Genomic DNA, 15,872 nt, shown 5'->3' with positions numbered 1-15,872 from the left:
TCCAATCAATTAAACTTTTTTACTCCAAACTTCTTTAAAATAATTTAATCAGACGTAGATAAATCCTAAAGTAATTCCTTAAGTTTCTTCCACCCATTAGGACTTCTTGGCTACATCTAACTCTCTTCTTCTCCTGAGCCGACTCTACGAAGCTAGCTTCTTCTCAGCATGCTTCTGTGCCTTAGTAGATGTGAATACTCTAGAGTCTAGAGGGATAAATCAAAAGACAAATAAGTTACTTATTTAAGAAAAAAATAAAGTTCGCACTCAGAGATCTAATTTTGGAATCTCGGTCGTCCTCCTAATAAAAAGATGGGGAAAGAGTCGGATTTATCCCTGTACTATTGTAAATAGTTTATATTTATCCTCCGTTATACTTTTCGTCCAAACCCCTCCCACCCGTTACCAAAGTAGGCAAAAACACCCTCAAACCTAACGGTTGTCCACTCTGGCACCTCGATGAACAAATAACATATAAACATGATATATTAGTGATACTTTAGAATGACAATATACATCAAGATATTTTGTCTCAATGCTTGTCCGATTGAGTCACAGAGAAAGTTCAAGTTCATAACTTATAGACAAAAATCCAACCAAGAAGTGATACACAACTAATCCTAAATTGTCTTTATGAGTCCAACCGCATTGCCATTCGTGTGGTAGAGTGCCGGTTTGACATTTGCCACAAGCTGAGTGTTAGTAAAGAGGAGCGGCACACGTTCGGTTCACCACCAGGAAGCTGGGTCTGCAACTGCAGCATAGCAATTCCATTGTTTCTCCCTACAAATCACCTTAGATAAATGAAAAGTCTTGTTTGCCATGTACCCTTTAATCCCAATATTATATATGAACTTGTAAGCAAATTATTTGTATGAAGTTTCTCAATTCTCCGAGGGAACCGGATAGACTGATCGCAGCTTCTTGGTGAAATATATGTGTGGTAGAGAAAATTCTGACTCTTCATATTGCTCCTAATTTAATGAACCAACAACAATGATGTTTCACAGCTTTTGATTCAGTGGACCTACATAAATGATGAAATTGAACAGCAGGCTCTTCACTTCCTTCAAAATTCACGTTATTAGTAAGATTATTATAGTTATTGTCATTTATTAGAAAATATTTTTACATTCTTGTCCAAAAATAGTATAATAGTAATGTTTAATAGAAGGACAATAGTGTCGAACAAACTTATAAGGACATTTTGGTATTTTGACTTCTTATTTAGAGGTGTTTCCGCTTATAATATAGTATGATGATATTATATACTAATTCATTTTTTGATAAATATAACAAGGTCTTGCTTTAATTTAGAATCTTTTCCTCCTGATTGAGATCTTCTAGTGTATGTAAAACAAAAATGATACTAGCAGGAAAAGGGAAGGAAGGTCGATCTCTTTTAACATTTACGTGAAAACATTAAGCTCTTTTCAAACAGAAATGAACAAAGAAAATTTGTTCGACACAATTTCACACAGTCTACTCTCTTTATTTATTCCCTCTACTTATTGTTACGAAAGAATCATTGAAGTTATAATTAGACAATTATCCGTGCGCGTGCGCGCACATATATATAGTTTACCGGATAACAATTAAATTTATATGTGATTATAAGGATATGCGGATTAAATCAATACAAATGATAAATTGCGTTAGATTAAACAAATAAAGGACGTAATAAATTGTCAATCCAAGGGGAGTGATCTCGGACTCGATAACAACTTTAATGAAATGCATGCCTTCGATCCTGGGCTCACGGTAATGAAGAACTGATGAACAAAAGTAAGAACTTTGAATAACAGAGAAAATAAAAGTATATTGCCTTGATATGCGTGTTACAATGATGCATAATGAATAGTTAGACTCCCCTTTATATAGTAGGAGAGTTTTACCTTAAGCACAATTCCAAAAGAGGTAAAAATCTTCTGTTTTACTAATCACTGATTTCTTGCCGATACGTGTCAAGATTCACGCCGTAACATCCAGCTGGGCACGGATATCACGACCCTTTGTTTATCGTGCTTGATTATCTGGTAATACTCTCCGAAGTTTTGGGGTTCGAATCGGACTTGGGGGACGTGGCCCCGATTCTTCCGAGGGCAGGTGTTTTTGTCCGGACCCCGACTCGTGGAGATCCTTGCCTCGATTCCTATTCATTACAATAACATCTCCGCTCCATTTACTTCATCGGGAACCAAGGCATCCAAAGGGCTCGATTTCACCCATATACAAATAGTCCCCTCGTTTATCATAGAGTAAGTTTACGAAAACGACGAGAAACGACATATGCACTTCGATTCCTTCTTCAATACGCCGTGACAGAAAGGACAAAGAATCTGAAACGTTCCGTCATTCGTGTCATTATGACTTCTAACACGCGTCAGCCATCGACAAGTCATCCCTATAAATACTTTCCTGCTTCGTTCATTTTTTACCTTTTGATAAAGCTTCTACCTTCGAGTTTTCAGGATATCACTACCCTTCTTCACACTCTAATATTTTCACCTCCGTTCTTCAAAACTTCTTAGTAAGTTGAATGTTTTTACTTATTTTCTACCCAAATCAGCGCACTTGACCTTTCACCTTTCAACCTCTCTTCATATTTTTTAAACTTTTTCCAGATAACAATGGCTAAAACTTCCAACTCTGTTCCCCAAAAGGTCGCTTCTTCTTCTTCACAACCAACCATTGAAATCGATGAGACCACTACCGATATGGTTGTCCTCGAGAGGTCCGCTCCTGACGTGGCTACCGATGAACCGGCCACCAAGCCTCCCTTGAAAATGTTCATTCCCGGGGGTTGTTCGGTTTTCGATGACTTTAAGGTTGATAAGCCCTCGTCGGTGCATGGCCGGTGTGAAGTAGTATCAAGATATTTATGCTCCATTACCGAAGACGTCCTCCCCGCGGTCTGAGAGGACTGCAACTGGGCGGGTAATGACGTAGTAGTCCCCAGGCATGCAGACGCTATCACTACCCACGTGGAGGGTTATCTAAGTGTTTACACGTATCCCTTCACGTTGGGCCCGGTGGAGCCGGTTATCTTGGATTTCTGCAAGAGGTATGAAGTATGCCTCGATCAAATCCACCTGTCACTGTGGAGGATCGTGATCCTCTTTCGTTATTTCGTGAACAAGATCGAGTCCCGCCAGTTCACCATCGATCACCTTCTCCGCCTATATAGTCCCCGAATCTTCCGAAGGGGACTAATAAAGCTCACACGCCGGGCTAGCAAAGCCCCATTCTCGAGTATTGATGAGGACCAGGACCAGGGCTAGAAGGGGCGTTTTGTTCGGGTGAAGACCAAAGACTTGGTTCCCCCCGAACTTATGTCGTTCCCTGAGAAGTGAAACACATCTCGTAAGTATAGTTCCCCATTGAACACCATTTTAGTTTCATCTCCTATTTTCTTACTGGTATTTGTGGTGGTGAAACCACCGCTCGAGTCCCAAATGCGATCCCTCGACTCAAGGAAAGGATAAAGGGAATTTGTTCACAGATGCCTTATTCCGAACGCTTATGGCGCAAACTCTCGAGGGGCCGCCGGGAGGCCCGTTCTCACAGTAAGACCCTTCTTCTAATAAGTAACACATGGCTCTCCCATTCGCATCGTATTTACCCTCTTTTCTTCATTTTTCCTTTTGCGGGTTTGCTTAAAACCATTGAGCTTAGGCCTGCAGTAGGGGACGAGGATCTGTTCTTTGACCCCTCCGCTTCGGGGCTGTAGCAGGAGAAAAGAAGAAAAGGAAGGCTCCAGACTCCCCGGGCTCGGAGAAGAAGAAACCAAAGAGAATATTGGCCCGTAAGCCAAAGGAGAGTTCTTGATATTTCTCATGTCTTATTTCCTTCATCTTTTTGGAAGCCTCAGTACTCCATCACGAAAGCTTTCTTCGGTACCGGGCTGAGGTTAACCAGCTCGAGGCTGAGACCAGGGAGCTCGCCGAAAAGAGAGAGAGATGTATAAGCTTCCCAGCGAGCAACACAAAGGTGTCATCAAGAGTCTCCGGGACGAGTTGGATACGGCTCAGAAGGAGAAGGAAATATGGACCAGCTAGCTTCAAAGAAGGAGACCGCCTGGGAGCAGATGGCATCGGTAGAGGTTCAACTCCGAGTGGCGAAAGAGAAAGCCGATGCATAGGCTCGACGAAAACGAGGACCTCCAAACTTAATTGGTCTTGGCCATTGCTGAACGGGATGCCCTTGGCAAGGAGCTCGGAATAATGAGGTCCGAGTCGGAAACAACCAGGGCTGATGCTGAAGAGATGGTGGCCCAGTATAGGGCTGATAATGAGGTAGCCGAGGCCCGCCTGAAAGTCACTATTGAATACGTGAAGTGGTTGTCTCGAAGGGAGATTCTCGAAGAGGTCCATGCCCGAGGTTTCGACCTGTCAGCTGAGGTCGAAGAGGCCAAAAGGCTCGAGGTCGAGGCCAAGAAGCTTGCTGAACCCGAGGTTGAAGAAGGCTCCGAGGGCTCCGATGAACTCGAAGATGGAGAAGACCCCGACGGCTCTGGTGACGAGGCGGGTTCTGGTGGAGATCATGCATAGGTGCCTTAGGAATGTTTCTCTTTGTTTTTGCTTTTCGTACGTTTATTTTGTTGAGGCCCTTTTCATTGGCCTTTGTAAAGACATTTAGAATGTATATATAAGGTTTTTTCCCTTTTGGCAATTTTCAAGTCTATTACCTTCAACATCCTTTTTATAATTGCAAAGATTTCAAATGCCTTAGCATGAAATAAAACAAGACTTGTTCTCGATGTAAGTTATTTTTGAAACTTTGTCATGCCCCGAACTCGGGGAGCGCGACCGGTCAAGCAAGCATGTTAGACAGTTTATACCCAAACTCACTTATGAATAAAGAGAATACTTATTTTTGTTAATTAGACAATAAGGATATCATGTATACAATACCAATTCATTACCATTAGTTACTTTATTTTAAAGTCTCAAATTACACACATTCATGGTCTGAAGTGGAACAAGTAATTCAAATACAACATAACTTGTTTGACTTCCTCAACACTAATATACAACCCACACTATGTCTACGGAGCCTCTAAAAGATATAAAAGAGTATTATGATAGTGCCGGCAACAAGGCCCCGACTATACCTCAAACACAATACACAAGGAACAAAAGATACATGGCCCCGAAATGAAGTGAGGCTCACCAAGTCAGTTGGGAAGAGGGTGTACCGCTATCACTGATCAATGTCTCCTTCTTTGGAACCACCTGTATCTATTGAAGATGCAGCGCCCCCGGCAAAAGGGATGTTAGTACATATGGAATAGTACTAGTATGGATGACAAAACACCCTCTCAATAGAACGATTAATAATGCAAGCAAGAACAAACGTAATATTAGTGGAAGCCTCAAACAACATCAAACCTCAAGTTAGGAGCAAGACAATGTTCAAATAAATTTTCATATTTAGTACCAATATGCCACCGTTCACAATACCACCGTACTTTTAGCACGGAGTCCGATCATGACCCGATCGGCTAGGTCGTCTCATCCGATACATCAACCACAATCACAATTTCAATTATAATTTCCAGCACAATCACCACCATGTGTGCGGCATGGTGTCCGATCATGACCCGATTGGCTAGGCCGTCTCACCATAATGATGTGTCGATCGACATCATCCTTTTCTACCATTCATCTCGTTTCATATTTCCTTCACATCTTTTCATTTCATTGGCACTAGTGGCCATAATTATAAAATCATTCTTGGCACATCGACCGTATAAAATATTTCATGCTCACATTTTTCACTTTCAATCATCATCATCATCAACAACAAGGAGTTTCAAATCAAGGTTTTTAGTACACATGTGAGCAATTAAGAGTCTTAGGCACATAGAGATTTTTCACAAAATTTGGCATAATAGCCTTCGTTTGAACTTGACTTGAAGTCGAAATTTTTTTAATGCACAACCCAAACTTTGAACACATTCTCAAATGATAACATAACATGATAAAATAATTTGGGATACATATTGAACATATATCTTTCAACACAAACTTATTTAGAATAGCCAATTTTATAATGAACCACTCGGGACTTACAAGAACGTTATGGGATTCGATTCAAAAAGAGGAGTTTAGCCAACATACCTTGCCTCGAGCTCCTTAAATTACTACAATGTTCCCAAAATCTTAGCCACTTCGATCTATTTAAAAATATAGCAAAATTGAACACAAATTAGGAAGGAGTTCATGGTTCTAGCTCATTTGAGCATTTTATCAAACATTAGGTGTGCATTAAGGTTTCAAGGTCCTCCTATGGTGGATTCCTTCATTCCCCAACCCAATATCTACCCTTTTTAGCTCAAAAACCTTCCTACAACTTTGTTGGTACATGCATGCATAGATAACACCCCATACCTAATAATCACACTCCCCATTATCCATCTTCTACCCCAAACTCAAAATTGAAGACTAGGGTACGGAACCTTACCTCTTGGATGAAGACCTTGTGACCTTTTCTTGTGAATTCTTCAAGACTTGAGCAAATATTGGTAACCAATTAGTTTAAGAACCCCCTCTTACTCTGGAGCACTTCCCCACTCTCAAAGTATCCGAATTTTACCTTACAAATGATCTTCAATGGTTATATATCGAAATATCGTCGGGTTACAAAATTAGAAAAAAAAAATAAAGCTGTGATGTAGATCTGCGGTCGCATATGTGACCGCATAACACTTCTGCGGTCTGCAAAATGGACCGCATAATGGCCCTCCGGAACTGGGCATTTCTGTGCCGGTATGCGACATATCTACGATTCGCAGACCAATTCTGCGGTCGCAGAGGGGACCGCAGAACCTCCTTCCGAAATTTCTCATGCTTGATCTGCGACAAATGTGCGACCACATAATTGATCGCAAAATATCATCCAAAATTTGCCTAATTCTCTACTTCACTCTGCGGCAGATCTGCGGTCCGCAGATCAGTTCTACGATCGCAGAACGGACCGCAGTAACGCCCTGCTCTGCCAAAATTTTTCTTCAACTCCCTAACACATATTTCAACCAACGAATCCCCGGGTATTAGGTGAAATTTTATGGGACCTTACATCCTACCCCACTTAAGATCATTCGTCCTCGAATGAGGGTCAAAGTCCACCATTAGCATCTAACGTGACTCATCTGCTATTTCACACACTAGCAATTCTAATTTTTTTTACTAACTCCCTAAATTTCCAAAGATTCGCCAGAGTTTCCCCTGTAATTGGGCCTATCCACCTGTAAGAGAATCCTAGAAACTAATCTTAACAATATATACATAACCCAACAACACAACATGACATGAAATTAGCACCAACCATGACCTCATGAGTAATATATTATCAGAAAGGAACACCCTTAGCATAAACTGTACAAATGATACATAATTCATAGAGAACAATTTTATAGAATCGATTACATAGTTATTCAAACAAATGAGGGTATTTCTTCTTCATTTCTTCCTCGGCCTCCTAGGTGACCTCTTTAACCTGTTGGTTTTGCCATAGTACTTTCACGGAGGCAATTTATCTATTTCTCAACTTTCGAACTTGTCTATCAACAATGGCAACTGGAATTTATTCATAAGTCAATTCCTCATTAACCTCAATAGTCTCAACTAGAACAACAAGCGACGGATCTCCAACCACCTTCTTCAAAATGGATACGTGAAACACCGGGTGCACTAAGGACAACTTTGGAGGTAGTTCTAGCCTGTAAGCCACCTGACCAATCCTTTGAATAATTATGTACGGTCCGACATACCTCGGACTTAATTTCCCTTTCTTACCAAACCACATTATACCCTTCATGGAGAAACCTTCAAGAATACCCAATCATCCTCCTTGAACTCCAAATCCTTGCGACGCACATCTGAATAAGACTTATGATGACTCTGAGCGATTTTCAACCGTTCTGTAATAATCTTAACCTTCTCCATAGCTTGATGCATGAGGTCTGGCCCTATCAAATTTGCTTCCCCAATATCGAACCATCAAATAGGGGATCTACATCTCCTACCGTATAAAGTCTCGAACGGTGTCATTTGAATGCTAGCATGATAACTATTGTTGTAGGAAAATTCTACGAATGGAAAATGATCATACCAGCTACCCTTGAAGACTATAACACAAGCACACAACATATCCTCAAGCGTCTGAATAGTCTGCTCTGCCTGCCCGTTAGTCTGCGGATGAAAGGTTGTATTAAGATTCACCTGAGTACCCAAACCTTGCTGAAATTTCTTCCAAACATTAGCAGTGAACTGTGACCCTTAATTTGAGATAATAGAAATTGGAGTGCCATGCAACCTGACTATTTCCTTAATATACAACTGAGCATATTATTCTGATGTGTCGGTAGCCTTAATAGGTAAGAAGTGAGATGATTTCATGAGTCGATCCACAATCACCCAAATTGAGTCGAACTTGCAAGGCGTATGAGGTAGTTCTACCACAAAGTCCATATTGATCATCTCCCACTCCCACATTGGAATATCCATGTTTTGTGCCAACCCATCGGGCCTTTGGTGTTCGGCCTTTACTTGTTGACAATTTTGACATCTTGCCATGATTCCGCTACATCCCGTTTCATATCATTCCACCGGTAGATTTCCTTAAGGTCATGGTACATATCTGTAGAGCCTGGGTGCATGGAATACCTAGAAGTGTGAGCTTCGATCATGATTCTTTCCCGGAGACCATCTACATTTAGAACACACAGTCGCCCTTGGTACCTTAGTGTACCATCATCCATGCCAAAAGAAATGGACATGGTATTATGTTTATGAATCCCCTCCTTCAATTTTACCCACAATGGATCGTTCTATTTCTTCCCCTTGACCTCCACCACAAACGATGATTCAGCCCTATTCTGCATAATCACTCCTTGTTCACTAGAGTCTGTAAGACGAACTCGCAAACTAGCCAACTGATGAACCTCCTTGGCCAACTGCCTTTGATATGCCTCTAAGTGATCCAAACTGCCCATATATTTCCGCCTAAGAGCATCCGCCACAATATTAGCCTTCCCCGAATGATATAGAATATCGATGTCATAATCTTTGAGTAACTCAAGCCATCTTCCCTACCTCTGATTCAATTCCTTCTATTTGAAACTGTATTGAAGTCTCTTATAGTCCGTGAATATATCCACATGGACCCCATACAAGTAATAACACCAAAGCTTCAATGCAGATACCACCGCTGCAAGTTCTAAGTTATGTGTTGAATAGTTCTTTTCATGATTCTTCAGTTGCCTAGAAGCATAAGCTATTACCTTACCATGTTGCATTAATACACACCCAAGTCTGATCCTTGAAGCATCATAATATACCATAAACCCATCAGTGCCTTCTGATAGGGTCAACACCGGTGACGTAGTCATTCTCGATTTCAACTCTTGGAAGCTCCTTTCACAAGAATCTGACCATTGGAACTTAACCGCCTTCTGCGTCAATTTAGTCAACGGGGAGGCAAGAGTAGAGAACCCCTCCACAAATTTCCTGTAATACCCCGCTAAGCCCAAAAAACTGTGAATCTCTGTTGGAGTTATAGGTCTAGGACAATTCTTCACAGTTGCAACCTTTTGAGGATCAACCTTAATTCCTTCTCTGGAGACAACATGACCCAAGAACGTGACAAATTCAAGCCAAAATTCACATTTCAAAAACTTCGCATACAACTTGTGCTGATATAGAGTCTGTAGAACTGCCTTGAGATGATCGACATGGTTCTCTCGACTTCGTGAATATACAAGGATATCATCAATAAACACTATCACGAAGGAGTCAAGAAAAGGCTTGAAGACTCGATTCATAAGATCCATGAAAGCTAACGGGGCATTTGTTAGCCCAAAAGACATAACCAGGAATTCAAAGTGCCCATACCGGGTCCTCAAAGCTACTTTCAAAATATCCTGCTCCTTGATTTTCAATTGGTGATACCCGAATCTTAAATCAATCTTGGAGAAGTACTTAGCACCCTGCAATTGGTCAAACAAGTCGTTTATCCTTGGTAGTGGTTACTTATTTTTTATTGTGACCTTGTTGAGCTGCCGATAGTCAATACACATCCTTAGTTACCCATCTTTCTTTCTTACAAAGAGAACTGGTGTGACCCAAGGTGACACACTCGGTCGGATGAAACCCTTCTATAGCAAATCCTTCAATTGTTCCTTTAGCTCATTCAATTATGCTAGTGCCATTCTGTAGGATGGAATAAGTATAGGTTGCGTGCCGGCATCACATCAATCCCAAAATCAATCTCCCTGTCTGGTGGAATCCCAAGGAGCTCATCAGGAAAGACCTCCGGAAATTCATTCGCAACTAGAACGAACTCAAGTGTAAGTGCCTCAACATTGGTGTCGTAACCCGAAATAAATGGTAAATGCACCCCTTGCTGATCATCTTTGTGGCCTTAAGGTAAGAAATAAACCTACCCTTCGGCACCACATCATCCCTCTTCCATTCAATCACTGAATCTTTTGGAAATTCAAACATAACGGTTCTGGTTCGATAATCAAGCTTAGCGAAACATGAATAAAGCCAGTCAATTCCCATTATTACATCAAAATCAACCATCCCCAATTCAATGAGAACGGCCATGGTGTCCCGACCACGCACTGTGATAACATAATCCCTATAAACCCGCGCGGCCATAATAGACTTACCAACCGGAGTAGATACAGAGAACATCTCATGAAGCCGTTCTGGTTCTATCCTAAATTCCATAGCAACATAAGGAGTGACATAGGACAAAGTAGAACTAGGATCAATAAGAGAATACATATCATGATATTGGACAATCAATTTACCTGTGACAACATCTGGAGAAACCTCTGAACTCTGGAGACCCTTCATAGCATAGAAACGGCTGGGTCCTCTCAAACTCTGTGTACTACCCCTTGCTGCACCACGCCCTGCGGGTGCTGGAGGAGGTGTTGTGGATGCAGTAGCTGCAATACTAGCTGGCTGTGCCGTTCCACACCCTGGCGGGGTGAACGACAATCCCTCTGAATGTGACCCCTCAATCCATACCCGTAGCATATGGGTAGGTCCATGTAGTAGATTCCCAAATGCATCTTTCCATACCTAGGGCATGGGGGCCTCCGCTGCTGCTGGAATCTCCCACCAGGCCGACCCTGCTGGTAGGATCCCTTGTTGCCCTGACTGGACCTAAAACGACTCCACTGTTGCTGACTGGGCCCTGATGGCGGTGCACTTACTGAAGACTGAGCAAAAGACTAGGATGTCCCTGATGACCCTCCCCTGAATGCCGACCTACCACCACCACCACCACCACCAAATGAATCACCAGAGTTGCCCGTGGACCGGGCCTTACTGCTACCAACTTGCTCCATTCTATTCTTCAACTTTCAGTTCTTTGTAGCTTAAGCAAATGCCACCATCTTCCCCATAGTTCATATCATAATTTAAGGCAGTTGTAGCGGCATCATTGATAACCAAGAGGCGAAGGCTCTGTATAAATCGGCGCACTCTAGCCTCCATAGTGGGCAACATGTATATAACATACTTGTAGAGGTGCGCAAATCTCATATGGTACTCCCACACACTCAGGCTATCTTGCCTTAAGCTCTCAAACTCAGCGGCACGGGCTGCATTAGTCTCGACAGGCAAGAAATGATCAATGAAGGCATCATCGAACTTACTCCACCTCACCGGAGGGCTCCCCTCCTCAATGGAGTCCTCCCATAATTCAAACTAAGAATATGCCGCATCTTTCAGGTGGTAGGAAGCCAACTCCACTGCTTCCGTCTCAGTAGCACGCATAACCCGAAGGGTCTTGTGTATCTCATCAATAAAGTCTTGGGGGTCCTCCTCGGGATTAGTACCCGTGAACACTGGAGGCTCTATCTGAAGAAACTTGTTCACCTTGGAACTAGCAGATTTCCCTGGCTGACTGGAAGAAGTAGGCGCAATGTTTGATCTCTGAGCCTGAGAATCCACTATCTAAGCCACCATCTATATGGCTCCCCTAAGATCCCCCTCAGAAACATCGGAACCGGAAGTTGGGGATGGAGGTGGAACTGGAATATCAGTTAGAGTGATTGTTGCACTCTTAGTAGGTGCAGGAACTGGCGCAGTCTGATCAGGTGTAGTAGAATCAGGAAGTCTAGTAATCGGGGGAATATTCTCACCCTCGAGTGCTCACCCGAATCATCAAGTAAAGAATCAACTGCCACTCCTGGGATGGCATTGGCTCCTTGGCCAGTTCTTGCTTTCTTCCTAGCACCATGTACTGAAAGTTAGAGCAATGCACGAGTTAGAGGAGGAACAATCTTACAATTAGCTTTATCACACGATCTAGAACATCAAAGAAGGGTATTATATCTAAATGCCCAAGTATCCTCCTAATTATAGATATGGTCGACAACACACTGATAAGAAGGACTCTACTAGACATGGCTCCGAGACATCCTAGGACACTTTAAAACCTTAGGCTATGATACCAAGTTTGTCACGCCCCAACCTCGGGGAGCTCGATCGGCGCTCAACCGAGATAACCCGGCCGAGCAAGCATGTACAATACCTTCTACCCAAGCTCGCTCATTAATAAAGAGAAGATCTATTTCATTAAGTAGACAATGAGGAGGATCATATGAATAACACCAATTTATTACCATTAGTTACTTCATTTTAAAGTCTCAAATTACACACATTTTCATGGTCTAAAATGAAACAAGTAATTCAAACACAACATAACTTGTTTGACTTCCCCAACAGTAATATACAACCCACACTATGTCTACGGAGCCTCTAATAGATACAAACGAGTACTATGATAGTGCAGGCAACAAGGTCCCGGCTATATCTCAAACACAATACACAAGGAACAAAAGATACAAGAGCCTGAAATGAAGTGAGGCTCACCAAGTCAGCTGGGAAGAGGGTGTACCGCTATCACTGATCATTGTCTCCTGCTGTGGAACCACCTCCATCCATTGAAGATGCAGCGCCCTAGGCAAAAGGGACATTATTACATATGGAATACAACTAATATTAATTACAAAATATCCCATCAATAGAACAATTAATAATACAAGCAAGATCAATCATAATATCAGTTGGAGCCTCAAACAACATCAAACCTCAAGTTAGGACCAAGACAGTGTTCAAATAAATTTCCATATTTTAAGTTGGGAGATCTTTAGTACCAATATGCCACCGTTCACAATACCACCATACTTTTAGCACGGAATCCGATCACGACCCGATCGGCTAGGCTGTCTCATCCGAGACATAAACCACAATCATAATTTCAATTATAATTTCCAGCACAATCACCACCATGTGTGCAACATGGTATCCGATCATGACCCGATCGGCTAGATCGTCTCACCGCAATGATGTGTGGATCGACATCATCCTTTTATTCCAATCATCTCGTTTTATACTTCTTTCACATCTTTTCATTTCATTGGCACTAGTGGCCACAATTATAAAATCATTCTTGGCACGTCAACAGTATTTAGTATTTCATGCTCACGTTTTTCACTTTCAATGATCATCATCATTATCAACAACAAGGAGTTTCAAATCAAGGTTTTTAGTACATATGTGAGCAATTAAGAGTCTTAGGCACATAGGGATTTTTCACAAAATTTGACATAATAGCCTTCGTTTGAACTTGACTTGAAGTCGAAACATTTTTAATGCACAACCCAAACTTTGAACACATTCTCAAATGATAACAAAACATGATAAAAGCATTTGGGATACATATTGAACATATATTTTTCAACATAAATTTATTCGGAATAGCCAATTTTATAAAGAACTACTCGGGACTTATAAGGACATTGTGGGGTTCGATTCTAAAAGAGGAGTTTAGCCAATATACCTTGCCTCGAGCTCCTTAAATTACTACAATGTTCTGAAAATCTTAGCCACTTCGATCTATTTAGAAATATAGCAAAATTGAACGCAAATTAGGAAGGAGTTCATGGTTTCAGCTCATTTGAGCATTTTATCAAACACTAGGTGTGCATTAACGTTTCAAGGTCCTCCTATGGTGGATTCCTTCATTCCCCAACCCAATATCTATCCCTTTTAGCTCAACAACCTTCCTACAACTTTGTTGGCACATGCATGCATAGATAACACCCCATACCTAAGAATCACACTCCCCATTATCCATCTTCTACCCCAAACTCAAAATTGAAGACTAGGGTATGGAAATTTACCTTACAAATGGTCTTCAATGACTATATATCGTAATAGGGTTGAGTTACAAAATTAGCAACTAATAAAGCCCTGATGCAGATCTGCGGTCGCATATGTAACCACATAACACTTTTGCGGTCCGCAAAATGGACTGCATAATGTCTCTCCAGAACTGAGCATTTCGTGCCGGTATGTGACATGTCTGTAGTCCGTAGACTAATTCTACGGTTGCAGAAGGGAACGCAGAACCTCCTTCCAAAATTTCTAATGCTTGATCTGCGACGAATGTGCGGCCGCATAATTGATCACAAAATATCATCCAAAATTTGCCTAATTCACTGCTTCACTCTGCGGCGGATCTGCAGTCTGCAGATCAATTCTGCGATAGCAGAATGGACCGTAGAAATGCCCTACTCTGCCAAAAATTTTCTTCAACTCCCCAATGTATTGTTCAACCCACGAATCCCCAGGTATTAGGTGAAATTTTATGGGGACTTACACTTTTGGGGTCTTGGAATGACCAGAAGCTTTTATGTTTTTAGACTATAATTTTTTCGAGGGTAACCTTTGAACCGGTTTGGAATTTTGAAGGCCTTATGTTTTGATTACGTGCTCCGGACGTCTCCGAGCTACTTTTAGGGTGGTCGTAGCCTTTTAGGTTTGGGCACTACCTAATAGGTCTTGCGCCTCTGGGTTTCGATAACCTGAGCCCTCCGAACTTATCAAGAACGACAGTCCCCGAGTGGGGGTAGCCCTTTGGGCTCGGATAGGGGTGGCCCTTAGGCTCGATAGTTTTAAGAAGCAAAAAATGTTTGTTAGCAAGGTAGAAACTTTCTTTCATTTATGTGCATAACGTACAAGATTGTATAAAATCTCGTATTATGGCCGGTGTGACCTACGCGGGTATGGTTCATTTGACCGTTTGGTCCTTACAATGAAGCCTAGACTGATCGAGCACAGAGTTTCCTTTCTTGCTAGAAATCATGACCCGAGGGTGATGACCCCCAATATTTGAGGTCGATCGTCAAGAGGGCTCGAATACTATTGATGTGACCATCAACTCCGATTCAAAACCAGTCTTCGATTCTAATCTAGCACGATCTACTATTTTTGGGCGGTCAATCGGATGAGGGCGGCCTCGCGGATCTCATCCAATAGTTACAGGCTCGTGCTCATCGCCTCACCGTTCGACTCTTCGGTCATATATCGGAACCTGAATCTTGGTTCTCCTACCTCAACTAGTATTAATGCCTCAGCATCGTAGACCAACAAAAATGGGGTGGCCCCGATACTAGACTTTGCGATCGTACGATATACCCACAGGACTTCGGGCAAAATTTCCTTCCATTTTCCTTGGCATCAGTCAACCTTTTCTTAAGGTTTTGGAGTATTGTCTTGTTTGTAGACTCCGTCTGCCCATTCCCACTAGGGTGATAGGGTGTTGACAAGATCCTTTTGATTTTATTGTCTTCGAAAAATTTTCTTACCTTTCTGCCAGTGAACTGCTTCCTATTGTCACACACGATCTCGGTCGGTATCCCGAACCGACATATTATGTGGTCCCAAATAAAATAAATAACTTCTTTTTCTCTGATTTTCTCAAATGCGTGAGCTTCAACCCATTCAAAAAAATAGTCAGTCATGAATAATAAAAATTGTGCCTTACCGGATGCCCATTGC

The sequence above is a fragment of the Nicotiana tomentosiformis genome, chromosome 2 (genome assembly GCF_000390325.3).
Source record: "Nicotiana tomentosiformis chromosome 2, ASM39032v3, whole genome shotgun sequence".
NCBI lineage: Eukaryota > Viridiplantae > Streptophyta > Magnoliopsida > Solanales > Solanaceae > Nicotiana > Nicotiana tomentosiformis.
The sequence above is the reverse complement of the archived record's forward strand: the minus strand, read 5'-3'. Positions refer to the sequence as shown.